Source organism: Schistocerca americana, unplaced genomic scaffold (assembly GCF_021461395.2).
Source record: "Schistocerca americana isolate TAMUIC-IGC-003095 unplaced genomic scaffold, iqSchAmer2.1 HiC_scaffold_178, whole genome shotgun sequence".
NCBI lineage: Eukaryota > Metazoa > Arthropoda > Insecta > Orthoptera > Acrididae > Schistocerca > Schistocerca americana.
Window position 1 is genome coordinate 66,871 of NW_025725875.1, and position 23,303 is coordinate 90,173.

Sequence of the window (23,303 nt, forward strand, 5' to 3'; positions counted from 1 at the left end):
GCACGGGTTTTCTAGCGTCAGCGAAGTCAATATTACACGAATCGAGTCGACATGTTTGCTTGTTACGATGACGGAAGAAGAAGAAATGTGTGTGGAACTTCACTGCATCGGCTGCTCGCCTTTCAGCGCCCCTGTGTCTTATCAGACGAAGGTGACTGTGAAATTGGCAACGAGGCAGAGGTTAACGAACACATGCAAATGGCAACCTTCAACGTCACCCGAAATAGACTGAAGATCTAAAGGTCCCTGGTTCGATCCCGGGTTTCGGCAGGTATTCGTTTTGATGCGACGCCAATGGAATTACTCTGCGTTTGTGATAATGCAACTACCGCTGACAACAAAAATGACTCTCTCCTGTAGCTGTTCTGGTTGTCTAGTGCATGCCATAAGAGGAACTCACTAGACAACTAACTCCCCTAGAAGCAAAAGAATTAAAAATATCCTACCGACTGCATTCCTTTTTCTGTGTCAGGTGGTGAAGAACGTCTTCAACGGAACCGTGAAATGAGCGAAAGCGTGGGAAACATTGCATTCGAAATGCTTGTGAATTTTCCAATTGCCCAGTGAGTGTCGACAAAACACGTAAATTCTCTGCTCCGACGTATGAGGCGTAACAACTAGTGCAATTTGTTGTTGCATCGTGTGCCAGCAGTCTTCGAGAGTGTGTTACGAGCTTAGCGTGATAAGTTTGTAGACAGCATGTAGGCGACGTTTTATTAGTAACGGCCCCATACAGCGATTGCACAACAGTAAAGGACATGAGTCAATGTATAGTTGTGCATTGTGGGAGGTTTTGCAGCCTCGTCCGAGCCCGGATAGCTCAGTTGGTAGAGCATTAGGCTTTTAACCTAAGGGTCCAGGGTTCAAGTCCCCGTCGAGGCGGAAATTTTAACACTTTGGTAGCGATTCGTCTGGTAGCGGTGGAAACGCTACGGAAAATAATGCAGTTACGCCGTTTACTGACACCACAGTGCTTTAAACGGTAGCAGTTGCATGTGTCGGGAGAACACCGCGCTAACGGCAGTCGTGGCCGAGTGGTTAAGGCGTCTGACTCGAAATCAGATTCCCTCTGGGAGCGTAGGTTCGAATCCTACCGGCTGCGTGCGATTTTGCGTACAGAGGAGCAAACATTTTCGCACACATGTGACATGCGTGGGCGAATGCGGGTGCAAACCAGTGACGCCATTCTCAACAAGACGAAAATTTCCGTTTTAAGAATACTGAGTTTTCGCGACGACCGCTGCTTACTGTGGCTATCGGTTCACCTCACACTGACACTGACGCTGGGACTGCAGAAAGCCGTCGCTGAGATCGTGAGTTCACAGATGTGCTCGAAAGTGATGGACAGAGCGAACATTTCATTTTCTTTTTAAGAATCGCAATTTCCATCACTCGAGTGCGGCCAAAGCAGTGGTGCAGCGTTTCTTTTCTTAAGATCTCGCAGCTGCTTGGAGGTATGTCGATCGTTTTAAGACGACAGAAAACTAGCGTCAGCGGTGCGTCAGTGGGAAGTCGGTGAAGTCGCCATTGGAGCCATAAGCCAGTAATTACGACATACGAATCACTCGCGCACCGCGCAGCTGTACGATAATGCTCGTGCGTGGGCCCGCATAGCTGAGTCGGTAGAGCGCTAGGTTTTCAACCAAAGGGTCCTGGGTTCAAGTCCCTGTCTGGGCGAAAATTAATACACTTTCGTAACGGCTAATGGAAACCCTACAGAAAAGAGTGAGGCCACGCCGTTTTCTGCCATCAGATTGCTTCTAAAGATGGCGGTTTCAGTTGTCGGGAGTCGCTTCCGCCACCGGCAGTCGTGGCCGAGTGGTTAAGGCGTCTGACTTGAAATCAGATTCCCTCTGGGAGCGTAGGTTCGAGTCCTGCCGACTGCGAAAATTTTCTCGCTCTCAAAAGGCGGACGTTCAGCTGCATCCTAGCAGTTGCGTCACTACTAAACACGTGGGTCACCAGCAATGTGCAGTGCTATTTGATCCAGGGCGCAGCGTTACAGTCGCGCCCAGAAGCCGCAGCTCATCTCCGCGTCTCACAGCCGTCCACCTGGTGTTAGTACAAGTGTCGCCTCACTGGGCAGTGCAGATGTGTCCATTTTAGCTTGCAGACGATGACGTGTAGCAATTTATGAGCTAACGCAAGTCGTATGTTTTACCGTGTGTATCTGCTAGATACTGCCTCTCATACGGTGGAGAGACTCACTCCTTCTTGTGTCTCGTTCTCCGCACACGAGTTGCCCCTGGCATCGATATAGCACGGGTTTTCTAGCGTCAGCGAAGTCAATATTACACGAATCGAGTCGACATGTTTGCTTGTTACGATGACGGAAGAAGAAGAAATGTGTGTGGAACTTCACTGCATCGGCTGCTCGCCTTTCAGCGCCCCTGTGTCTTATCAGACGAAGGTGACTGTGAAATTGGCAACGAGGCAGAGGTTAACGAACACATGCAAATGGCAACCTTCAACGTCACCCGAAATAGACTGAAGATCTAAAGGTCCCTGGTTCGATCCCGGGTTTCGGCAGGTATTCGTTTTGATGCGACGCCAATGGAATTACTCTGCGTTTGTGATAATGCAACTACCGCTGACAACAAAAATGACTCTCTCCTGTAGCTGTTCTGGTTGTCTAGTGCATGCCATAAGAGGAACTCACTAGACAACTAACTCCCCTAGAAGCAAAAGAATTAAAAATATCCTACCGACTGCATTCCTTTTTCTGTGTCAGGTGGTGAAGAACGTCTTCAACGGAACCGTGAAATGAGCGAAAGCGTGGGAAACATTGCATTCGAAATGCTTGTGAATTTTCCAATTGCCCAGTGAGTGTCGACAAAACACGTAAATTCTCTGCTCCGACGTATGAGGCGTAACAACTAGTGCAATTTGTTGTTGCATCGTGTGCCAGCAGTCTTCGAGAGTGTGTTACGAGCTTAGCGTGATAAGTTTGTAGACAGCATGTAGGCGACGTTTTATTAGTAACGGCCCCATACAGCGATTGCACAACAGTAAAGGACATGAGTCAATGTATAGTTGTGCATTGTGGGAGGTTTTGCAGCCTCGTCCGAGCCCGGATAGCTCAGTTGGTAGAGCATTAGGCTTTTAACCTAAGGGTCCAGGGTTCAAGTCCCCGTCGAGGCGGAAATTTTAACACTTTGGTAGCGATTCGTCTGGTAGCGGTGGAAACGCTACGGAAAATAATGCAGTTACGCCGTTTACTGACACCACAGTGCTTTAAACGGTAGCAGTTGCATGTGTCGGGAGAACACCGCGCTAACGGCAGTCGTGGCCGAGTGGTTAAGGCGTCTGACTCGAAATCAGATTCCCTCTGGGAGCGTAGGTTCGAATCCTACCGGCTGCGTGCGATTTTGCGTACAGAGGAGCAAACATTTTCGCACACATGTGACATGCGTGGGCGAATGCGGGTGCAAACCAGTGACGCCATTCTCAACAAGACGAAAATTTCCGTTTTAAGAATACTGAGTTTTCGCGACGACCGCTGCTTACTGTGGCTATCGGTTCACCTCACACTGACACTGACGCTGGGACTGCAGAAAGCCGTCGCTGAGATCGTGAGTTCACAGATGTGCTCGAAAGTGATGGACAGAGCGAACATTTCATTTTCTTTTTAAGAATCGCAATTTCCATCACTCGAGTGCGGCCAAAGCAGTGGTGCAGCGTTTCTTTTCTTAAGATCTCGCAGCTGCTTGGAGGTATGTCGATCGTTTTAAGACGACAGAAAACTAGCGTCAGCGGTGCGTCAGTGGGAAGTCGGTGAAGTCGCCATTGGAGCCATAAGCCAGTAATTACGACATACGAATCACTCGCGCACCGCGCAGCTGTACGATAATGCTCGTGCGTGGGCCCGCATAGCTGAGTCGGTAGAGCGCTAGGTTTTCAACCAAAGGGTCCTGGGTTCAAGTCCCTGTCTGGGCGAAAATTAATACACTTTCGTAACGGCTAATGGAAACCCTACAGAAAAGAGTGAGGCCACGCCGTTTTCTGCCATCAGATTGCTTCTAAAGATGGCGGTTTCAGTTGTCGGGAGTCGCTTCCGCCACCGGCAGTCGTGGCCGAGTGGTTAAGGCGTCTGACTTGAAATCAGATTCCCTCTGGGAGCGTAGGTTCGAGTCCTGCCGACTGCGAAAATTTTCTCGCTCTCAAAAGGCGGACGTTCAGCTGCATCCTAGCAGTTGCGTCACTACTAAACACGTGGGTCACCAGCAATGTGCAGTGCTATTTGATCCAGGGCGCAGCGTTACAGTCGCGCCCAGAAGCCGCAGCTCATCTCCGCGTCTCACAGCCGTCCACCTGGTGTTAGTACAAGTGTCGCCTCACTGGGCAGTGCAGATGTGTCCATTTTAGCTTGCAGACGATGACGTGTAGCAATTTATGAGCTAACGCAAGTCGTATGTTTTACCGTGTGTATCTGCTAGATACTGCCTCTCATACGGTGGAGAGACTCACTCCTTCTTGTGTCTCGTTCTCCGCACACGAGTTGCCCCTGGCATCGATATAGCACGGGTTTTCTAGCGTCAGCGAAGTCAATATTACACGAATCGAGTCGACATGTTTGCTTGTTACGATGACGGAAGAAGAAGAAATGTGTGTGGAACTTCACTGCATCGGCTGCTCGCCTTTCAGCGCCCCTGTGTCTTATCAGACGAAGGTGACTGTGAAATTGGCAACGAGGCAGAGGTTAACGAACACATGCAAATGGCAACCTTCAACGTCACCCGAAATAGACTGAAGATCTAAAGGTCCCTGGTTCGATCCCGGGTTTCGGCAGGTATTCGTTTTGATGCGACGCCAATGGAATTACTCTGCGTTTGTGATAATGCAACTACCGCTGACAACAAAAATGACTCTCTCCTGTAGCTGTTCTGGTTGTCTAGTGCATGCCATAAGAGGAACTCACTAGACAACTAACTCCCCTAGAAGCAAAAGAATTAAAAATATCCTACCGACTGCATTCCTTTTTCTGTGTCAGGTGGTGAAGAACGTCTTCAACGGAACCGTGAAATGAGCGAAAGCGTGGGAAACATTGCATTCGAAATGCTTGTGAATTTTCCAATTGCCCAGTGAGTGTCGACAAAACACGTAAATTCTCTGCTCCGACGTATGAGGCGTAACAACTAGTGCAATTTGTTGTTGCATCGTGTGCCAGCAGTCTTCGAGAGTGTGTTACGAGCTTAGCGTGATAAGTTTGTAGACAGCATGTAGGCGACGTTTTATTAGTAACGGCCCCATACAGCGATTGCACAACAGTAAAGGACATGAGTCAATGTATAGTTGTGCATTGTGGGAGGTTTTGCAGCCTCGTCCGAGCCCGGATAGCTCAGTTGGTAGAGCATTAGGCTTTTAACCTAAGGGTCCAGGGTTCAAGTCCCCGTCGAGGCGGAAATTTTAACACTTTGGTAGCGATTCGTCTGGTAGCGGTGGAAACGCTACGGAAAATAATGCAGTTACGCCGTTTACTGACACCACAGTGCTTTAAACGGTAGCAGTTGCATGTGTCGGGAGAACACCGCGCTAACGGCAGTCGTGGCCGAGTGGTTAAGGCGTCTGACTCGAAATCAGATTCCCTCTGGGAGCGTAGGTTCGAATCCTACCGGCTGCGTGCGATTTTGCGTACAGAGGAGCAAACATTTTCGCACACATGTGACATGCGTGGGCGAATGCGGGTGCAAACCAGTGACGCCATTCTCAACAAGACGAAAATTTCCGTTTTAAGAATACTGAGTTTTCGCGACGACCGCTGCTTACTGTGGCTATCGGTTCACCTCACACTGACACTGACGCTGGGACTGCAGAAAGCCGTCGCTGAGATCGTGAGTTCACAGATGTGCTCGAAAGTGATGGACAGAGCGAACATTTCATTTTCTTTTTAAGAATCGCAATTTCCATCACTCGAGTGCGGCCAAAGCAGTGGTGCAGCGTTTCTTTTCTTAAGATCTCGCAGCTGCTTGGAGGTATGTCGATCGTTTTAAGACGACAGAAAACTAGCGTCAGCGGTGCGTCAGTGGGAAGTCGGTGAAGTCGCCATTGGAGCCATAAGCCAGTAATTACGACATACGAATCACTCGCGCACCGCGCAGCTGTACGATAATGCTCGTGCGTGGGCCCGCATAGCTGAGTCGGTAGAGCGCTAGGTTTTCAACCAAAGGGTCCTGGGTTCAAGTCCCTGTCTGGGCGAAAATTAATACACTTTCGTAACGGCTAATGGAAACCCTACAGAAAAGAGTGAGGCCACGCCGTTTTCTGCCATCAGATTGCTTCTAAAGATGGCGGTTTCAGTTGTCGGGAGTCGCTTCCGCCACCGGCAGTCGTGGCCGAGTGGTTAAGGCGTCTGACTTGAAATCAGATTCCCTCTGGGAGCGTAGGTTCGAGTCCTGCCGACTGCGAAAATTTTCTCGCTCTCAAAAGGCGGACGTTCAGCTGCATCCTAGCAGTTGCGTCACTACTAAACACGTGGGTCACCAGCAATGTGCAGTGCTATTTGATCCAGGGCGCAGCGTTACAGTCGCGCCCAGAAGCCGCAGCTCATCTCCGCGTCTCACAGCCGTCCACCTGGTGTTAGTACAAGTGTCGCCTCACTGGGCAGTGCAGATGTGTCCATTTTAGCTTGCAGACGATGACGTGTAGCAATTTATGAGCTAACGCAAGTCGTATGTTTTACCGTGTGTATCTGCTAGATACTGCCTCTCATACGGTGGAGAGACTCACTCCTTCTTGTGTCTCGTTCTCCGCACACGAGTTGCCCCTGGCATCGATATAGCACGGGTTTTCTAGCGTCAGCGAAGTCAATATTACACGAATCGAGTCGACATGTTTGCTTGTTACGATGACGGAAGAAGAAGAAATGTGTGTGGAACTTCACTGCATCGGCTGCTCGCCCTTCAGCGCCCCTGTGTCTTATCAGACGAAGGTGACTGTGAAATTGGCAACGAGGCAGAGGTTAACGAACACATGCAAATGGCAACCTTCAACGTCACCCGAAATAGACTGAAGATCTAAAGGTCCCTGGTTCGATCCCGGGTTTCGGCAGGTATTCGTTTTGATGCGACGCCAATGGAATTACTCTGCGTTTGTGATAATGCAACTACCGCTGACAACAAAAATGACTCTCTCCTGTAGCTGTTCTGGTTGTCTAGTGCATGCCATAAGAGGAACTCACTAGACAACTAACTCCCCTAGAAGCAAAAGAATTAAAAATATCCTACCGACTGCATTCCTTTTTCTGTGTCAGGTGGTGAAGAACGTCTTCAACGGAACCGTGAAATGAGCGAAAGCGTGGGAAACATTGCATTCGAAATGCTTGTGAATTTTCCAATTGCCCAGTGAGTGTCGACAAAACACGTAAATTCTCTGCTCCGACGTATGAGGCGTAACAACTAGTGCAATTTGTTGTTGCATCGTGTGCCAGCAGTCTTCGAGAGTGTGTTACGAGCTTAGCGTGATAAGTTTGTAGACAGCATGTAGGCGACGTTTTATTAGTAACGGCCCCATACAGCGATTGCACAACAGTAAAGGACATGAGTCAATGTATAGTTGTGCATTGTGGGAGGTTTTGCAGCCTCGTCCGAGCCCGGATAGCTCAGTTGGTAGAGCATTAGGCTTTTAACCTAAGGGTCCAGGGTTCAAGTCCCCGTCGAGGCGGAAATTTTAACACTTTGGTAGCGATTCGTCTGGTAGCGGTGGAAACGCTACGGAAAATAATGCAGTTACGCCGTTTACTGACACCACAGTGCTTTAAACGGTAGCAGTTGCATGTGTCGGGAGAACACCGCGCTAACGGCAGTCGTGGCCGAGTGGTTAAGGCGTCTGACTCGAAATCAGATTCCCTCTGGGAGCGTAGGTTCGAATCCTACCGGCTGCGTGCGATTTTGCGTACAGAGGAGCAAACATTTTCGCACACATGTGACATGCGTGGGCGAATGCGGGTGCAAACCAGTGACGCCATTCTCAACAAGACGAAAATTTCCGTTTTAAGAATACTGAGTTTTCGCGACGACCGCTGCTTACTGTGGCTATCGGTTCACCTCACACTGACACTGACGCTGGGACTGCAGAAAGCCGTCGCTGAGATCGTGAGTTCACAGATGTGCTCGAAAGTGATGGACAGAGCGAACATTTCATTTTCTTTTTAAGAATCGCAATTTCCATCACTCGAGTGCGGCCAAAGCAGTGGTGCAGCGTTTCTTTTCTTAAGATCTCGCAGCTGCTTGGAGGTATGTCGATCGTTTTAAGACGACAGAAAACTAGCGTCAGCGGTGCGTCAGTGGGAAGTCGGTGAAGTCGCCATTGGAGCCATAAGCCAGTAATTACGACATACGAATCACTCGCGCACCGCGCAGCTGTACGATAATGCTCGTGCGTGGGCCCGCATAGCTGAGTCGGTAGAGCGCTAGGTTTTCAACCAAAGGGTCCTGGGTTCAAGTCCCTGTCTGGGCGAAAATTAATACACTTTCGTAACGGCTAATGGAAACCCTACAGAAAAGAGTGAGGCCACGCCGTTTTCTGCCATCAGATTGCTTCTAAAGATGGCGGTTTCAGTTGTCGGGAGTCGCTTCCGCCACCGGCAGTCGTGGCCGAGTGGTTAAGGCGTCTGACTTGAAATCAGATTCCCTCTGGGAGCGTAGGTTCGAGTCCTGCCGACTGCGAAAATTTTCTCGCTCTCAAAAGGCGGACGTTCAGCTGCATCCTAGCAGTTGCGTCACTACTAAACACGTGGGTCACCAGCAATGTGCAGTGCTATTTGATCCAGGGCGCAGCGTTACAGTCGCGCCCAGAAGCCGCAGCTCATCTCCGCGTCTCACAGCCGTCCACCTGGTGTTAGTACAAGTGTCGCCTCACTGGGCAGTGCAGATGTGTCCATTTTAGCTTGCAGACGATGACGTGTAGCAATTTATGAGCTAACGCAAGTCGTATGTTTTACCGTGTGTATCTGCTAGATACTGCCTCTCATACGGTGGAGAGACTCACTCCTTCTTGTGTCTCGTTCTCCGCACACGAGTTGCCCCTGGCATCGATATAGCACGGGTTTTCTAGCGTCAGCGAAGTCAATATTACACGAATCGAGTCGACATGTTTGCTTGTTACGATGACGGAAGAAGAAGAAATGTGTGTGGAACTTCACTGCATCGGCTGCTCGCCTTTCAGCGCCCCTGTGTCTTATCAGACGAAGGTGACTGTGAAATTGGCAGCGAGGCAGAGGTTAACGAACACATGCAAATGGCAACCTTCAACGTCAGCCGAAATAGACTGAAGATCTAAAGGTCCCTGGTTCGATCCCGGGTTTCGGCAGGTATTCGTTTTGATGCGACGCCAATGGAATTACTCTGCGTTTGTGATAATGCAACTACCGCTGACAACAAAAATGACTCTCTCCTGTAGCTGTTCTGGTTGTCTAGTGCATGCCATAAGAGGAACTCACTAGACAACTAACTCCCCTAGAAGCAAAAGAATTAAAAATATCCTACCGACTGCATTCCTTTTTCTGTGTCAGGTGGTGAAGAACGTCTTCAACGGAACCGTGAAATGAGCGAAAGCGTGGGAAACATTGCATTCGAAATGCTTGTGAATTTTCCAATTGCCCAGTGAGTGTCGACAAAACACGTAAATTCTCTGCTCCGACGTATGAGGCGTAACAACTAGTGCAATTTGTTGTTGCATCGTGTGCCAGCAGTCTTCGAGAGTGTGTTACGAGCTTAGCGTGATAAGTTTGTAGACAGCATGTAGGCGACGTTTTATTAGTAACGGCCCCATACAGCGATTGCACAACAGTAAAGGACATGAGTCAATGTATAGTTGTGCATTGTGGGAGGTTTTGCAGCCTCGTCCGAGCCCGGATAGCTCAGTTGGTAGAGCATTAGGCTTTTAACCTAAGGGTCCAGGGTTCAAGTCCCCGTCGAGGCGGAAATTTTAACACTTTGGTAGCGATTCGTCTGGTAGCGGTGGAAACGCTACGGAAAATAATGCAGTTACGCCGTTTACTGACACCACAGTGCTTTAAACGGTAGCAGTTGCATGTGTCGGGAGAACACCGCGCTAACGGCAGTCGTGGCCGAGTGGTTAAGGCGTCTGACTCGAAATCAGATTCCCTCTGGGAGCGTAGGTTCGAATCCTACCGGCTGCGTGCGATTTTGCGTACAGAGGAGCAAACATTTTCGCACACATGTGACATGCGTGGGCGAATGCGGGTGCAAACCAGTGACGCCATTCTCAACAAGACGAAAATTTCCGTTTTAAGAATACTGAGTTTTCGCGACGACCGCTGCTTACTGTGGCTATCGGTTCACCTCACACTGACACTGACGCTGGGACTGCAGAAAGCCGTCGCTGAGATCGTGAGTTCACAGATGTGCTCGAAAGTGATGGACAGAGCGAACATTTCATTTTCTTTTTAAGAATCGCAATTTCCATCACTCGAGTGCGGCCAAAGCAGTGGTGCAGCGTTTCTTTTCTTAAGATCTCGCAGCTGCTTGGAGGTATGTCGATCGTTTTAAGACGACAGAAAACTAGCGTCAGCGGTGCGTCAGTGGGAAGTCGGTGAAGTCGCCATTGGAGCCATAAGCCAGTAATTACGACATACGAATCACTCGCGCACCGCGCAGCTGTACGATAATGCTCGTGCGTGGGCCCGCATAGCTGAGTCGGTAGAGCGCTAGGTTTTCAACCAAAGGGTCCTGGGTTCAAGTCCCTGTCTGGGCGAAAATTAATACACTTTCGTAACGGCTAATGGAAACCCTACAGAAAAGAGTGAGGCCACGCCGTTTTCTGCCATCAGATTGCTTCTAAAGATGGCGGTTTCAGTTGTCGGGAGTCGCTTCCGCCACTGGCAGTCGTGGCCGAGTGGTTAAGGCGTCTGACTTGAAATCAGATTCCCTCTGGGAGCGTAGGTTCGAGTCCTGCCGACTGCGAAAATTTTCTCGCTCTCAAAAGGCGGACGTTCAGCTGCATCCTAGCAGTTGCGTCACTACTAAACACGTGGGTCACCAGCAATGTGCAGTGCTATTTGATCCAGGGCGCAGCGTTACAGTCGCGCCCAGAAGCCGCAGCTCATCTCCGCGTCTCACAGCCGTCCACCTGGTGTTAGTACAAGTGTCGCCTCACTGGGCAGTGCAGATGTGTCCATTTTAGCTTGCAGACGATGACGTGTAGCAATTTATGAGCTAACGCAAGTCGTATGTTTTACCGTGTGTATCTGCTAGATACTGCCTCTCATACGGTGGAGAGACTCACTCCTTCTTGTGTCTCGTTCTCCGCACACGAGTTGCCCCTGGCATCGATATAGCACGGGTTTTCTAGCGTCAGCGAAGTCAATATTACACGAATCGAGTCGACATGTTTGCTTGTTACGATGACGGAAGAAGAAGAAATGTGTGTGGAACTTCACTGCATCGGCTGCTCGCCTTTCAGCGCCCCTGTGTCTTATCAGACGAAGGTGACTGTGAAATTGGCAACGAGGCAGAGGTTAACGAACACATGCAAATGGCAACCTTCAACGTCAGCCGAAATAGACTGAAGATCTAAAGGTCCCTGGTTCGATCCCGGGTTTCGGCAGGTATTCGTTTTGATGCGACGCCAATGGAATTACTCTGCGTTTGTGATAATGCAACTACCGCTGACAACAAAAATGACTCTCTCCTGTAGCTGTTCTGGTTGTCTAGTGCATGCCATAAGAGGAACTCACTAGACAACTAACTCCCCTAGAAGCAAAAGAATTAAAAATATCCTACCGACTGCATTCCTTTTTCTGTGTCAGGTGGTGAAGAACGTCTTCAACGGAACCGTGAAATGAGCGAAAGCGTGGGAAACATTGCATTCGAAATGCTTGTGAATTTTCCAATTGCCCAGTGAGTGTCGACAAAACACGTAAATTCTCTGCTCCGACGTATGAGGCGTAACAACTAGTGCAATTTGTTGTTGCATCGTGTGCCAGCAGTCTTCGAGAGTGTGTTACGAGCTTAGCGTGATAAGTTTGTAGACAGCATGTAGGCGACGTTTTATTAGTAACGGCCCCATACAGCGATTGCACAACAGTAAAGGACATGAGTCAATGTATAGTTGTGCATTGTGGGAGGTTTTGCAGCCTCGTCCGAGCCCGGATAGCTCAGTTGGTAGAGCATTAGGCTTTTAACCTAAGGGTCCAGGGTTCAAGTCCCCGTCGAGGCGGAAATTTTAACACTTTGGTAGCGATTCGTCTGGTAGCGGTGGAAACGCTACGGAAAATAATGCAGTTACGCCGTTTACTGACACCACAGTGCTTTAAACGGTAGCAGTTGCATGTGTCGGGAGAACACCGCGCTAACGGCAGTCGTGGCCGAGTGGTTAAGGCGTCTGACTCGAAATCAGATTCCCTCTGGGAGCGTAGGTTCGAATCCTACCGGCTGCGTGCGATTTTGCGTACAGAGGAGCAAACATTTTCGCACACATGTGACATGCGTGGGCGAATGCGGGTGCAAACCAGTGACGCCATTCTCAACAAGACGAAAATTTCCGTTTTAAGAATACTGAGTTTTCGCGACGACCGCTGCTTACTGTGGCTATCGGTTCACCTCACACTGACACTGACGCTGGGACTGCAGAAAGCCGTCGCTGAGATCGTGAGTTCACAGATGTGCTCGAAAGTGATGGACAGAGCGAACATTTCATTTTCTTTTTAAGAATCGCAATTTCCATCACTCGAGTGCGGCCAAAGCAGTGGTGCAGCGTTTCTTTTCTTAAGATCTCGCAGCTGCTTGGAGGTATGTCGATCGTTTTAAGACGACAGAAAACTAGCGTCAGCGGTGCGTCAGTGGGAAGTCGGTGAAGTCGCCATTGGAGCCATAAGCCAGTAATTACGACATACGAATCACTCGCGCACCGCGCAGCTGTACGATAATGCTCGTGCGTGGGCCCGCATAGCTGAGTCGGTAGAGCGCTAGGTTTTCAACCAAAGGGTCCTGGGTTCAAGTCCCTGTCTGGGCGAAAATTAATACACTTTCGTAACGGCTAATGGAAACCCTACAGAAAAGAGTGAGGCCACGCCGTTTTCTGCCATCAGATTGCTTCTAAAGATGGCGGTTTCAGTTGTCGGGAGTCGCTTCCGCCACTGGCAGTCGTGGCCGAGTGGTTAAGGCGTCTGACTTGAAATCAGATTCCCTCTGGGAGCGTAGGTTCGAGTCCTGCCGACTGCGAAAATTTTCTCGCTCTCAAAAGGCGGACGTTCAGCTGCATCCTAGCAGTTGCGTCACTACTAAACACGTGGGTCACCAGCAATGTGCAGTGCTATTTGATCCAGGGCGCAGCGTTACAGTCGCGCCCAGAAGCCGCAGCTCATCTCCGCGTCTCACAGCCGTCCACCTGGTGTTAGTACAAGTGTCGCCTCACTGGGCAGTGCAGATGTGTCCATTTTAGCTTGCAGACGATGACGTGTAGCAATTTATGAGCTAACGCAAGTCGTATGTTTTACCGTGTGTATCTGCTAGATACTGCCTCTCATACGGTGGAGAGACTCACTCCTTCTTGTGTCTCGTTCTCCGCACACGAGTTGCCCCTGGCATCGATATAGCACGGGTTTTCTAGCGTCAGCGAAGTCAATATTACACGAATCGAGTCGACATGTTTGCTTGTTACGATGACGGAAGAAGAAGAAATGTGTGTGGAACTTCACTGCATCGGCTGCTCGCCTTTCAGCGCCCCTGTGTCTTATCAGACGAAGGTGACTGTGAAATTGGCAACGAGGCAGAGGTTAACGAACACATGCAAATGGCAACCTTCAACGTCAGCCGAAATAGACTGAAGATCTAAAGGTCCCTGGTTCGATCCCGGGTTTCGGCAGGTATTCGTTTTGATGCGACGCCAATGGAATTACTCTGCGTTTGTGATAATGCAACTACCGCTGACAACAAAAATGACTCTCTCCTGTAGCTGTTCTGGTTGTCTAGTGCATGCCATAAGAGGAACTCACTAGACAACTAACTCCCCTAGAAGCAAAAGAATTAAAAATATCCTACCGACTGCATTCCTTTTTCTGTGTCAGGTGGTGAAGAACGTCTTCAACGGAACCGTGAAATGAGCGAAAGCGTGGGAAACATTGCATTCGAAATGCTTGTGAATTTTCCAATTGCCCAGTGAGTGTCGACAAAACACGTAAATTCTCTGCTCCGACGTATGAGGCGTAACAACTAGTGCAATTTGTTGTTGCATCGTGTGCCAGCAGTCTTCGAGAGTGTGTTACGAGCTTAGCGTGATAAGTTTGTAGACAGCATGTAGGCGACGTTTTATTAGTAACGGCCCCATACAGCGATTGCACAACAGTAAAGGACATGAGTCAATGTATAGTTGTGCATTGTGGGAGGTTTTGCAGCCTCGTCCGAGCCCGGATAGCTCAGTTGGTAGAGCATTAGGCTTTTAACCTAAGGGTCCAGGGTTCAAGTCCCCGTCGAGGCGGAAATTTTAACACTTTGGTAGCGATTCGTCTGGTAGCGGTGGAAACGCTACGGAAAATAATGCAGTTACGCCGTTTACTGACACCACAGTGCTTTAAACGGTAGCAGTTGCATGTGTCGGGAGAACACCGCGCTAACGGCAGTCGTGGCCGAGTGGTTAAGGCGTCTGACTCGAAATCAGATTCCCTCTGGGAGCGTAGGTTCGAATCCTACCGGCTGCGTGCGATTTTGCGTACAGAGGAGCAAACATTTTCGCACACATGTGACATGCGTGGGCGAATGCGGGTGCAAACCAGTGACGCCATTCTCAACAAGACGAAAATTTCCGTTTTAAGAATACTGAGTTTTCGCGACGACCGCTGCTTACTGTGGCTATCGGTTCACCTCACACTGACACTGACGCTGGGACTGCAGAAAGCCGTCGCTGAGATCGTGAGTTCACAGATGTGCTCGAAAGTGATGGACAGAGCGAACATTTCATTTTCTTTTTAAGAATCGCAATTTCCATCACTCGAGTGCGGCCAAAGCAGTGGTGCAGCGTTTCTTTTCTTAAGATCTCGCAGCTGCTTGGAGGTATGTCGATCGTTTTAAGACGACAGAAAACTAGCGTCAGCGGTGCGTCAGTGGGAAGTCGGTGAAGTCGCCATTGGAGCCATAAGCCAGTAATTACGACATACGAATCACTCGCGCACCGCGCAGCTGTACGATAATGCTCGTGCGTGGGCCCGCATAGCTGAGTCGGTAGAGCGCTAGGTTTTCAACCAAAGGGTCCTGGGTTCAAGTCCCTGTCTGGGCGAAAATTAATACACTTTCGTAACGGCTAATGGAAACCCTACAGAAAAGAGTGAGGCCACGCCGTTTTCTGCCATCAGATTGCTTCTAAAGATGGCGGTTTCAGTTGTCGGGAGTCGCTTCCGCCACCGGCAGTCGTGGCCGAGTGGTTAAGGCGTCTGACTTGAAATCAGATTCTCTCTGGGAGCGTAGGTTCGAGTCCTGCCGACTGCGAAAATTTTCTCGCTCTCAAAAGGCGGACGTTCAGCTGCATCCTAGCAGTTGCGTCACTACTAAACACGTGGGTCACCAGCAATGTGCAGTGCTATTTGATCCAGGGCGCAGCGTTACAGTCGCGCCCAGAAGCCGCAGCTCATCTCCGCGTCTCACAGCCGTCCACCTGGTGTTAGTACAAGTGTCGCCTCACTGGGCAGTGCAGATGTGTCCATTTTAGCTTGCAGACGATGACGTGTAGCAATTTATGAGCTAACGCAAGTCGTATGTTTTACCGTGTGTATCTGCTAGATACTGCCTCTCATACGGTGGAGAGACTCACTCCTTCTTGTGTCTCGTTCTCCGCACACGAGTTGCCCCTGGCATCGATATAGCACGGGTTTTCTAGCGTCAGCGAAGTCAATATTACACGAATCGAGTCGACATGTTTGCTTGTTACGATGACGGAAGAAGAAGAAATGTGTGTGGAACTTCACTGCATCGGCTGCTCGCCTTTCAGCGCCCCTGTGTCTTATCAGACGAAGGTGACTGTGAAATTGGCAACGAGGCAGAGGTTAACGAACACATGCAAATGGCAACCTTCAACGTCAGCCGAAATAGACTGAAGATCTAAAGGTCCCTGGTTCGATCCCGGGTTTCGGCAGGTATTCGTTTTGATGCGACGCCAATGGAATTACTCTGCGTTTGTGATAATGCAACTACCGCTGACAACAAAAATGACTCTCTCCTGTAGCTGTTCTGGTTGTCTAGTGCATGCCATAAGAGGAACTCACTAGACAACTAACTCCCCTAGAAGCAAAAGAATTAAAAATATCCTACCGACTGCATTCCTTTTTCTGTGTCAGGTGGTGAAGAACGTCTTCAACGGAACCGTGAAATGAGCGAAAGCGTGGGAAACATTGCATTCGAAATGCTTGTGAATTTTCCAATTGCCCAGTGAGTGTCGACAAAACACGTAAATTCTCTGCTCCGACGTATGAGGCGTAACAACTAGTGCAATTTGTTGTTGCATCGTGTGCCAGCAGTCTTCGAGAGTGTGTTACGAGCTTAGCGTGATAAGTTTGTAGACAGCATGTAGGCGACGTTTTATTAGTAACGGCCCCATACAGCGATTGCACAACAGTAAAGGACATGAGTCAATGTATAGTTGTGCATTGTGGGAGGTTTTGCAGCCTCGTCCGAGCCCGGATAGCTCAGTTGGTAGAGCATTAGGCTTTTAACCTAAGGGTCCAGGGTTCAAGTCCCCGTCGAGGCGGAAATTTTAACACTTTGGTAGCGATTCGTCTGGTAGCGGTGGAAACGCTACGGAAAATAATGCAGTTACGCCGTTTACTGACACCACAGTGCTTTAAACGGTAGCAGTTGCATGTGTCGGGAGAACACCGCGCTAACGGCAGTCGTGGCCGAGTGGTTAAGGCGTCTGACTCGAAATCAGATTCCCTCTGGGAGCGTAGGTTCGAATCCTACCGGCTGCGTGCGATTTTGCGTACAGAGGAGCAAACATTTTCGCACACATGTGACATGCGTGGGCGAATGCGGGTGCAAACCAGTGACGCCATTCTCAACAAGACGAAAATTTCCGTTTTAAGAATACTGAGTTTTCGCGACGACCGCTGCTTACTGTGGCTATCGGTTCACCTCACACTGACACTGACGCTGGGACTGCAGAAAGCCGTCGCTGAGATCGTGAGTTCACAGATGTGCTCGAAAGTGATGGACAGAGCGAACATTTCATTTTCTTTTTAAGAATCGCAATTTCCATCACTCGAGTGCGGCCAAAGCAGTGGTGCAGCGTTTCTTTTCTTAAGATCTCGCAGCTGCTTGGAGGTATGTCGATCGTTTTAAGACGACAGAAAACTAGCGTCAGCGGTGCGTCAGTGGGAAGTCGGTGAAGTCGCCATTGGAGCCATAAGCCAGTAATTACGACATACGAATCACTCGCGCACCGCGCAGCTGTACGATAATGCTCGTGCGTGGGCCCGCATAGCTGAGTCGGTAGAGCGCTAGGTTTTCAACCAAAGGGTCCTGGGTTCAAGTCCCTGTCTGGGCGAAAATTAATACACTTTCGTAACGGCTAATGGAAACCCTACAGAAAAGAGTGAGGCCACGCCGTTTTCTGCCATCAGATTGCTTCTAAAGATGGCGGTTTCAGTTGTCGGGAGTCGCTTCCGCCACCGGCAGTCGTGGCCGAGTGGTTAAGGCGTCTGACTTGAAATCAGATTCCCTCTGGGGGCGTAGGTTCGAGTCCTGCCGACTGCGAAAATTTTCTCGCTCTCAAAAGGCGGACGTTCAGCTGCATCCTAGCAGTTGCGTCACTACTAAACACGTGGGTCACCAGCAATGTGCAGTGCTATTTGATCCAGGGCGCAGCGTTACAGTCGCGCCCAGAAGCCGCAGCTCATCTCCGCGTCTCACAGCCGTCCACCTGGTGTTAGTACAAGTGTCGCCTCACTGGGCAGTGCAGATGTGTCCATTTTAGCTTGCAGACGATGACGTGTAGCAATTTATGAGCTAACGCAAGTCGTATGTTTTACCGTGTGTATCTGCTAGATACTGCCTCTCATACGGTGGAGAGACTCACTCCTTCTTGTGTCTCGTTCTCCGCACACGAGTTGCCCCTGGCATCGATATAGCACGGGTTTTCTAGCGTCAGCGAAGTCAATATTACACGAATCGAGTCGACATGTTTGCTTGTTACGATGACGGAAGAAGAAGAAATGTGTGTGGAACTTCACTGCATCGGCTGCTCGCCTTTCAGCGCCCCTGTGTCTTATCAGACGAAGGTGACTGTGAAATTGGCAACGAGGCAGAGGTTAACGAACACATGCAAATGGCAACCTTCAACGTCAGCCGAAATAGACTGAAGATCTAAAGGTCCCTGGTTCGATCCCGGGTTTCGGCAGGTATTCGTTTTGATGCGACGCCAATGGAATTACTCTGCGTTTGTGATAATGCAACTACCGCTGACAACAAAAATGACTCTCTCCTGTAGCTGTTCTGGTTGTCTAGTGCATGCCATAAGAGGAACTCACTAGACAACTAACTCCCCTAGAAGCAAAAGAATTAAAAATATCCTACCGACTGCATTCCTTTTTCTGTGTCAGGTGGTGAAGAACGTCTTCAACGGAACCGTGAAATGAGCGAAAGCGTGGGAAACATTGCATTCGAAATGCTCGTGAATTTTCCAATTGCCCAGTGAGTGTCGACAAAACACGTAAATTCTCTGCTCCGACGTATGAGGCGTAACAACTAGTGCAATTTGTTGTTGCATCGTGTGCCAGCAGTCTTCGAGAGTGTGTTACGAGCTTAGCGTGATAAGTTTGTAGACAGCATGTAGGCGACGTTTTATTAGTAACGGCCCCATACAGCGATTGCACAACAGTAAAGGACATGAGTCAATGTATAGTTGTGCATTGTGGGAGGTTTTGCAGCCTCGTCCGAGCCCGGATAGCTCAGTTGGTAGAGCATTAGGCTTTTAACCTAAGGGTCCAGGGTTCAAGTCCCCGTCGAGGCGGAAATTTTAACACTTTGGTAGCGATTCGTCTGGTAGCGGTGGAAACGCTACGGAAAATAATGCAGTTACGCCGTTTACTGACACCACAGTGCTTTAAACGGTAGCAGTTGCATGTGTCGGGAGAACACCGCGCTAACGGCAGTCGTGGCCGAGTGGTTAAGGCGTCTGACTCGAAATCAGATTCCCTCTGGGAGCGTAGGTTCGAATCCTACCGGCTGCGTGCGATTTTGCGTACAGAGGAGCAAACATTTTCGCACACATGTGACATGCGTGGGCGAATGCGGGTGCAAACCAGTGACGCCATTCTCAACAAGACGAAAATTTCCGTTTTAAGAATACTGAGTTTTCGCGACGACCGCTGCTTACTGTGGCTATCGGTTCACCTCACACTGACACTGACGCTGGGACTGCAGAAAGCCGTCGCTGAGATCGTGAGTTCACAGATGTGCTCGAAAGTGATGGACAGAGCGAACATTTCATTTTCTTTTTAAGAATCGCAATTTCCATCACTCGAGTGCGGCCAAAGCAGTGGTGCAGCGTTTCTTTTCTTAAGATCTCGCAGCTGCTTGGAGGTATGTCGATCGTTTTAAGACGACAGAAAACTAGCGTCAGCGGTGCGTCAGTGGGAAGTCGGTGAAGTCGCCATTGGAGCCATAAGCCAGTAATTACGACATACGAATCACTCGCGCACCGCGCAGCTGTACGATAATGCTCGTGCGTGGGCCCGCATAGCTGAGTCGGTAGAGCGCTAGGTTTTCAACCAAAGGGTCCTGGGTTCAAGTCCCTGTCTGGGCGAAAATTAATACACTTTCGTAACGGCTAATGGAAACCCTACAGAAAAGAGTGAGGCCACGCCGTTTTCTGCCATCAGATTGCTTCTAAAGATGGCGGTTTCAGTTGTCGGGAGTCGCTTCCGCCACCGGCAGTCGTGGCCGAGTGGTTAAGGCGTCTGACTTGAAATCAGATTCCCTCTGGGAGCGTAGGTTCGAGTCCTGCCGACTGCGAAAATTTTCTCGCTCTCAAAAGGCGGACGTTCAGCTGCATCCTAGCAGTTGCGTCACTACTAAACACGTGGGTCACCAGCAATGTGCAGTGCTATTTGATCCAGGGCGCAGCGTTACAGTCGCGCCCAGAAGCCGCAGCTCATCTCCGCGTCTCACAGCCGTCCACCTGGTGTTAGTACAAGTGTCGCCTCACTGGGCAGTGCAGATGTGTCCATTTTAGCTTGCAGACGATGACGTGTAGCAATTTATGAGCTAACGCAAGTCGTATGTTTTACCGTGTGTATCTGCTAGATACTGCCTCTCATACGGTGGAGAGACTCACTCCTTCTTGTGTCTCGTTCTCCGCACACGAGTTGCCCCTGGCATCGATATAGCACGGGTTTTCTAGCGTCAGCGAAGTCAATATTACACGAATCGAGTCGACATGTTTGCTTGTTACGATGACGGAAGAAGAAGAAATGTGTGTGGAACTTCACTGCATCGGCTGCTCGCCTTTCAGCGCCCCTGTGTCTTATCAGACGAAGGTGACTGTGAAATTGGCAACGAGGCAGAGGTTAACGAACACATGCAAATGGCAACCTTCAACGCCAGCCGAAATAGACTGAAGATCTAAAGGTCCCTGGTTCGATCCCGGGTTTCGGCAGGTATTCGTTTTGATGCGACGCCAATGGAATTACTCTGCGTTTGTGATAATGCAACTACCGCTGACAACAAAAATGACTCTCTCCTGTAGCTGTTCTGGTTGTCTAGTGCATGCCATAAGAGGAACTCACTAGACAACTAACTCCCCTAGAAGCAAAAGAATTAAAAATATCCTACCGACTGCATTCCTTTTTCTGTGTCAGGTGGTGAAGAACGTCTTCAACGGAACCGTGAAATGAGCGAAAGCGTGGGAAACATTGCATTCGAAATGCTTGTGAATTTTCCAATTGCCCAGTGAGTGTCGACAAAACACGTAAATTCTCTGCTCCGACGTATGAGGCGTAACAACTAGTGCAATTTGTTGTTGCATCGTGTGCCAGCAGTCTTCGAGAGTGTGTTACGAGCTTAGCGTGATAAGTTTGTAGACAGCATGTAGGCGACGTTTTATTAGTAACGGCCCCATACAGCGATTGCACAACAGTAAAGGACATGAGTCAATGTATAGTTGTGCATTGTGGGAGGTTTTGCAGCCTCGTCCGAGCCCGGATAGCTCAGTTGGTAGAGCATTAGGCTTTTAACCTAAGGGTCCAGGGTTCAAGTCCCCGTCGAGGCGGAAATTTTAACACTTTGGTAGCGATTCGTCTGGTAGCGGTGGAAACGCTACGGAAAATAATGCAGTTACGCCGTTTACTGACACCACAGTGCTTTAAACGGTAGCAGTTGCATGTGTCGGGAGAACACCGCGCTAACGGCAGTCGTGGCCGAGTGGTTAAGGCGTCTGACTCGAAATCAGATTCCCTCTGGGAGCGTAGGTTCGAATCCTACCGGCTGCGTGCGATTTTGCGTACAGAGGAGCAAACATTTTCGCACACATGTGACATGCGTGGGCGAATGCGGGTGCAAACCAGTGACGCCATTCTCAACAAGACGAAAATTTCCGTTTTAAGAATACTGAGTTTTCGCGACGACCGCTGCTTACTGTGGCTATCGGTTCACCTCACACTGACACTGACGCTGGGACTGCAGAAAGCCGTCGCTGAGATCGTGAGTTCACAGATGTGCTCGAAAGTGATGGACAGAGCGAACATTTCATTTTCTTTTTAAGAATCGCAATTTCCATCACTCGAGTGCGGCCAAAGCAGTGGTGCAGCGTTTCTTTTCTTAAGATCTCGCAGCTGCTTGGAGGTATGTCGATCGTTTTAAGACGACAGAAAACTAGCGTCAGCGGTGCGTCAGTGGGAAGTCGGTGAAGTCGCCATTGGAGCCATAAGCCAGTAATTACGACATACGAATCACTCGCGCACCGCGCAGCTGTACGATAATGCTCGTGCGTGGGCCCGCATAGCTGAGTCGGTAGAGCGCTAGGTTTTCAACCAAAGGGTCCTGGGTTCAAGTCCCTGTCTGGGCGAAAATTAATACACTTTCGTAACGGCTAATGGAAACCCTACAGAAAAGAGTGAGGCCACGCCGTTTTCTGCCATCAGATTGCTTCTAAAGATGGCGGTTTCAGTTGTCGGGAGTCGCTTCCGCCACCGGCAGTCGTGGCCGAGTGGTTAAGGCGTCTGACTTGAAATCAGATTCCCTCTGGGAGCGTAGGTTCGAGTCCTGCCGACTGCGAAAATTTTCTCGCTCTCAAAAGGCGGACGTTCAGCTGCATCCTAGCAGTTGCGTCACTACTAAACACGTGGGTCACCAGCAATGTGCAGTGCTATTTGATCCAGGGCGCAGCGTTACAGTCGCGCCCAGAAGCCGCAGCTCATCTCCGCGTCTCACAGCCGTCCACCTGGTGTTAGTACAAGTGTCGCCTCACTGGGCAGTGCAGATGTGTCCATTTTAGCTTGCAGACGATGACGTGTAGCAATTTATGAGCTAACGCAAGTCGTATGTTTTACCGTGTGTATCTGCTAGATACTGCCTCTCATACGGTGGAGAGACTCACTCCTTCTTGTGTCTCGTTCTCCGCACACGAGTTGCCCCTGGCATCGATATAGCACGGGTTTTCTAGCGTCAGCGAAGTCAATATTACACGAATCGAGTCGACATGTTTGCTTGTTACGATGACGGAAGAAGAAGAAATGTGTGTGGAACTTCACTGCATCGGCTGCTCGCCTTTCAGCGCCCCTGTGTCTTATCAGACGAAGGTGACTGTGAAATTGGCAACGAGGCAGAGGTTAACGAACACATGCAAATGGCAACCTTCAACGTCAGCCGAAATAGACTGAAGATCTAAAGGTCCCTGGTTCGATCCCGGGTTTCGGCAGGTATTCGTTTTGATGCGACGCCAATGGAATTACTCTGCGTTTGTGATAATGCAACTACCGCTGACAACAAAAATGACTCTCTCCTGTAGCTGTTCTGGTTGTCTAGTGCATGCCATAAGAGGAACTCACTAGACAACTAACTCCCCTAGAAGCAAAAGAATTAAAAATATCCTACCGACTGCATTCCTTTTTCTGTGTCAGGTGGTGAAGAACGTCTTCAACGGAACCGTGAAATGAGCGAAAGCGTGGGAAACATTGCATTCGAAATGCTTGTGAATTTTCCAATTGCCCAGTGAGTGTCGACAAAACACGTAAATTCTCTGCTCCGACGTATGAGGCGTAACAACTAGTGCAATTTGTTGTTGCATCGTGTGCCAGCAGTCTTCGAGAGTGTGTTACGAGCTTAGCGTGATAAGTTTGTAGACAGCATGTAGGCGACGTT

General features: G+C 49.6%; 30 non-coding genes across 30 annotated transcripts; all 30 read left to right on the plus strand.

Annotated features, from left to right (window-relative positions):
- The first annotated feature begins 809 nt into the window (after nt 1-809).
- On the plus strand, nt 810-882 carry Trnak-uuu. The gene has a single exon. It is a non-coding gene; the product is annotated as a tRNA-Lys (tRNA).
- A 138-nt stretch (nt 883-1,020) lies between these two features.
- Trnas-cga lies at nt 1,021-1,102 on the plus strand. The gene has a single exon. It is a non-coding gene; the product is annotated as a tRNA-Ser (tRNA).
- Nucleotides 1,103-1,804: 702 nt separating this feature from the next.
- On the plus strand, nt 1,805-1,886 carry Trnas-uga. The gene has a single exon. It is a non-coding gene; the product is annotated as a tRNA-Ser (tRNA).
- A 1,182-nt stretch (nt 1,887-3,068) lies between these two features.
- Trnak-uuu lies at nt 3,069-3,141 on the plus strand. Its single transcript has one exon. It is a non-coding gene; the product is annotated as a tRNA-Lys (tRNA).
- A 138-nt stretch (nt 3,142-3,279) lies between these two features.
- Trnas-cga lies at nt 3,280-3,361 on the plus strand. Its single transcript has one exon. It is a non-coding gene; the product is annotated as a tRNA-Ser (tRNA).
- Nucleotides 3,362-4,063: 702 nt separating this feature from the next.
- Nucleotides 4,064-4,145, plus strand: Trnas-uga. Its single transcript has one exon. It is a non-coding gene; the product is annotated as a tRNA-Ser (tRNA).
- Nucleotides 4,146-5,327: 1,182 nt separating this feature from the next.
- Nucleotides 5,328-5,400, plus strand: Trnak-uuu. Its single transcript has one exon. It is a non-coding gene; the product is annotated as a tRNA-Lys (tRNA).
- Nucleotides 5,401-5,538: 138 nt separating this feature from the next.
- Nucleotides 5,539-5,620, plus strand: Trnas-cga. Its single transcript has one exon. It is a non-coding gene; the product is annotated as a tRNA-Ser (tRNA).
- Nucleotides 5,621-6,322: 702 nt separating this feature from the next.
- Trnas-uga lies at nt 6,323-6,404 on the plus strand. Its single transcript has one exon. It is a non-coding gene; the product is annotated as a tRNA-Ser (tRNA).
- Nucleotides 6,405-7,586: 1,182 nt separating this feature from the next.
- Nucleotides 7,587-7,659, plus strand: Trnak-uuu. The gene has a single exon. It is a non-coding gene; the product is annotated as a tRNA-Lys (tRNA).
- A 138-nt stretch (nt 7,660-7,797) lies between these two features.
- On the plus strand, nt 7,798-7,879 carry Trnas-cga. Its single transcript has one exon. It is a non-coding gene; the product is annotated as a tRNA-Ser (tRNA).
- A 702-nt stretch (nt 7,880-8,581) lies between these two features.
- Nucleotides 8,582-8,663, plus strand: Trnas-uga. Its single transcript has one exon. It is a non-coding gene; the product is annotated as a tRNA-Ser (tRNA).
- A 1,182-nt stretch (nt 8,664-9,845) lies between these two features.
- Trnak-uuu lies at nt 9,846-9,918 on the plus strand. Its single transcript has one exon. It is a non-coding gene; the product is annotated as a tRNA-Lys (tRNA).
- A 138-nt stretch (nt 9,919-10,056) lies between these two features.
- Nucleotides 10,057-10,138, plus strand: Trnas-cga. The gene has a single exon. It is a non-coding gene; the product is annotated as a tRNA-Ser (tRNA).
- A 702-nt stretch (nt 10,139-10,840) lies between these two features.
- On the plus strand, nt 10,841-10,922 carry Trnas-uga. Its single transcript has one exon. It is a non-coding gene; the product is annotated as a tRNA-Ser (tRNA).
- Nucleotides 10,923-12,104: 1,182 nt separating this feature from the next.
- On the plus strand, nt 12,105-12,177 carry Trnak-uuu. Its single transcript has one exon. It is a non-coding gene; the product is annotated as a tRNA-Lys (tRNA).
- A 138-nt stretch (nt 12,178-12,315) lies between these two features.
- On the plus strand, nt 12,316-12,397 carry Trnas-cga. Its single transcript has one exon. It is a non-coding gene; the product is annotated as a tRNA-Ser (tRNA).
- Nucleotides 12,398-13,099: 702 nt separating this feature from the next.
- Trnas-uga lies at nt 13,100-13,181 on the plus strand. Its single transcript has one exon. It is a non-coding gene; the product is annotated as a tRNA-Ser (tRNA).
- A 1,182-nt stretch (nt 13,182-14,363) lies between these two features.
- Trnak-uuu lies at nt 14,364-14,436 on the plus strand. Its single transcript has one exon. It is a non-coding gene; the product is annotated as a tRNA-Lys (tRNA).
- A 138-nt stretch (nt 14,437-14,574) lies between these two features.
- Nucleotides 14,575-14,656, plus strand: Trnas-cga. The gene has a single exon. It is a non-coding gene; the product is annotated as a tRNA-Ser (tRNA).
- A 702-nt stretch (nt 14,657-15,358) lies between these two features.
- On the plus strand, nt 15,359-15,440 carry Trnas-uga. Its single transcript has one exon. It is a non-coding gene; the product is annotated as a tRNA-Ser (tRNA).
- A 1,182-nt stretch (nt 15,441-16,622) lies between these two features.
- On the plus strand, nt 16,623-16,695 carry Trnak-uuu. Its single transcript has one exon. It is a non-coding gene; the product is annotated as a tRNA-Lys (tRNA).
- Nucleotides 16,696-16,833: 138 nt separating this feature from the next.
- On the plus strand, nt 16,834-16,915 carry Trnas-cga. The gene has a single exon. It is a non-coding gene; the product is annotated as a tRNA-Ser (tRNA).
- A 702-nt stretch (nt 16,916-17,617) lies between these two features.
- Nucleotides 17,618-17,699, plus strand: Trnas-uga. Its single transcript has one exon. It is a non-coding gene; the product is annotated as a tRNA-Ser (tRNA).
- A 1,182-nt stretch (nt 17,700-18,881) lies between these two features.
- Trnak-uuu lies at nt 18,882-18,954 on the plus strand. Its single transcript has one exon. It is a non-coding gene; the product is annotated as a tRNA-Lys (tRNA).
- A 138-nt stretch (nt 18,955-19,092) lies between these two features.
- Trnas-cga lies at nt 19,093-19,174 on the plus strand. The gene has a single exon. It is a non-coding gene; the product is annotated as a tRNA-Ser (tRNA).
- A 702-nt stretch (nt 19,175-19,876) lies between these two features.
- On the plus strand, nt 19,877-19,958 carry Trnas-uga. The gene has a single exon. It is a non-coding gene; the product is annotated as a tRNA-Ser (tRNA).
- A 1,182-nt stretch (nt 19,959-21,140) lies between these two features.
- On the plus strand, nt 21,141-21,213 carry Trnak-uuu. Its single transcript has one exon. It is a non-coding gene; the product is annotated as a tRNA-Lys (tRNA).
- Nucleotides 21,214-21,351: 138 nt separating this feature from the next.
- Nucleotides 21,352-21,433, plus strand: Trnas-cga. The gene has a single exon. It is a non-coding gene; the product is annotated as a tRNA-Ser (tRNA).
- A 702-nt stretch (nt 21,434-22,135) lies between these two features.
- Trnas-uga lies at nt 22,136-22,217 on the plus strand. The gene has a single exon. It is a non-coding gene; the product is annotated as a tRNA-Ser (tRNA).
- Nucleotides 22,218-23,303: the final 1,086 nt, after the last annotated feature.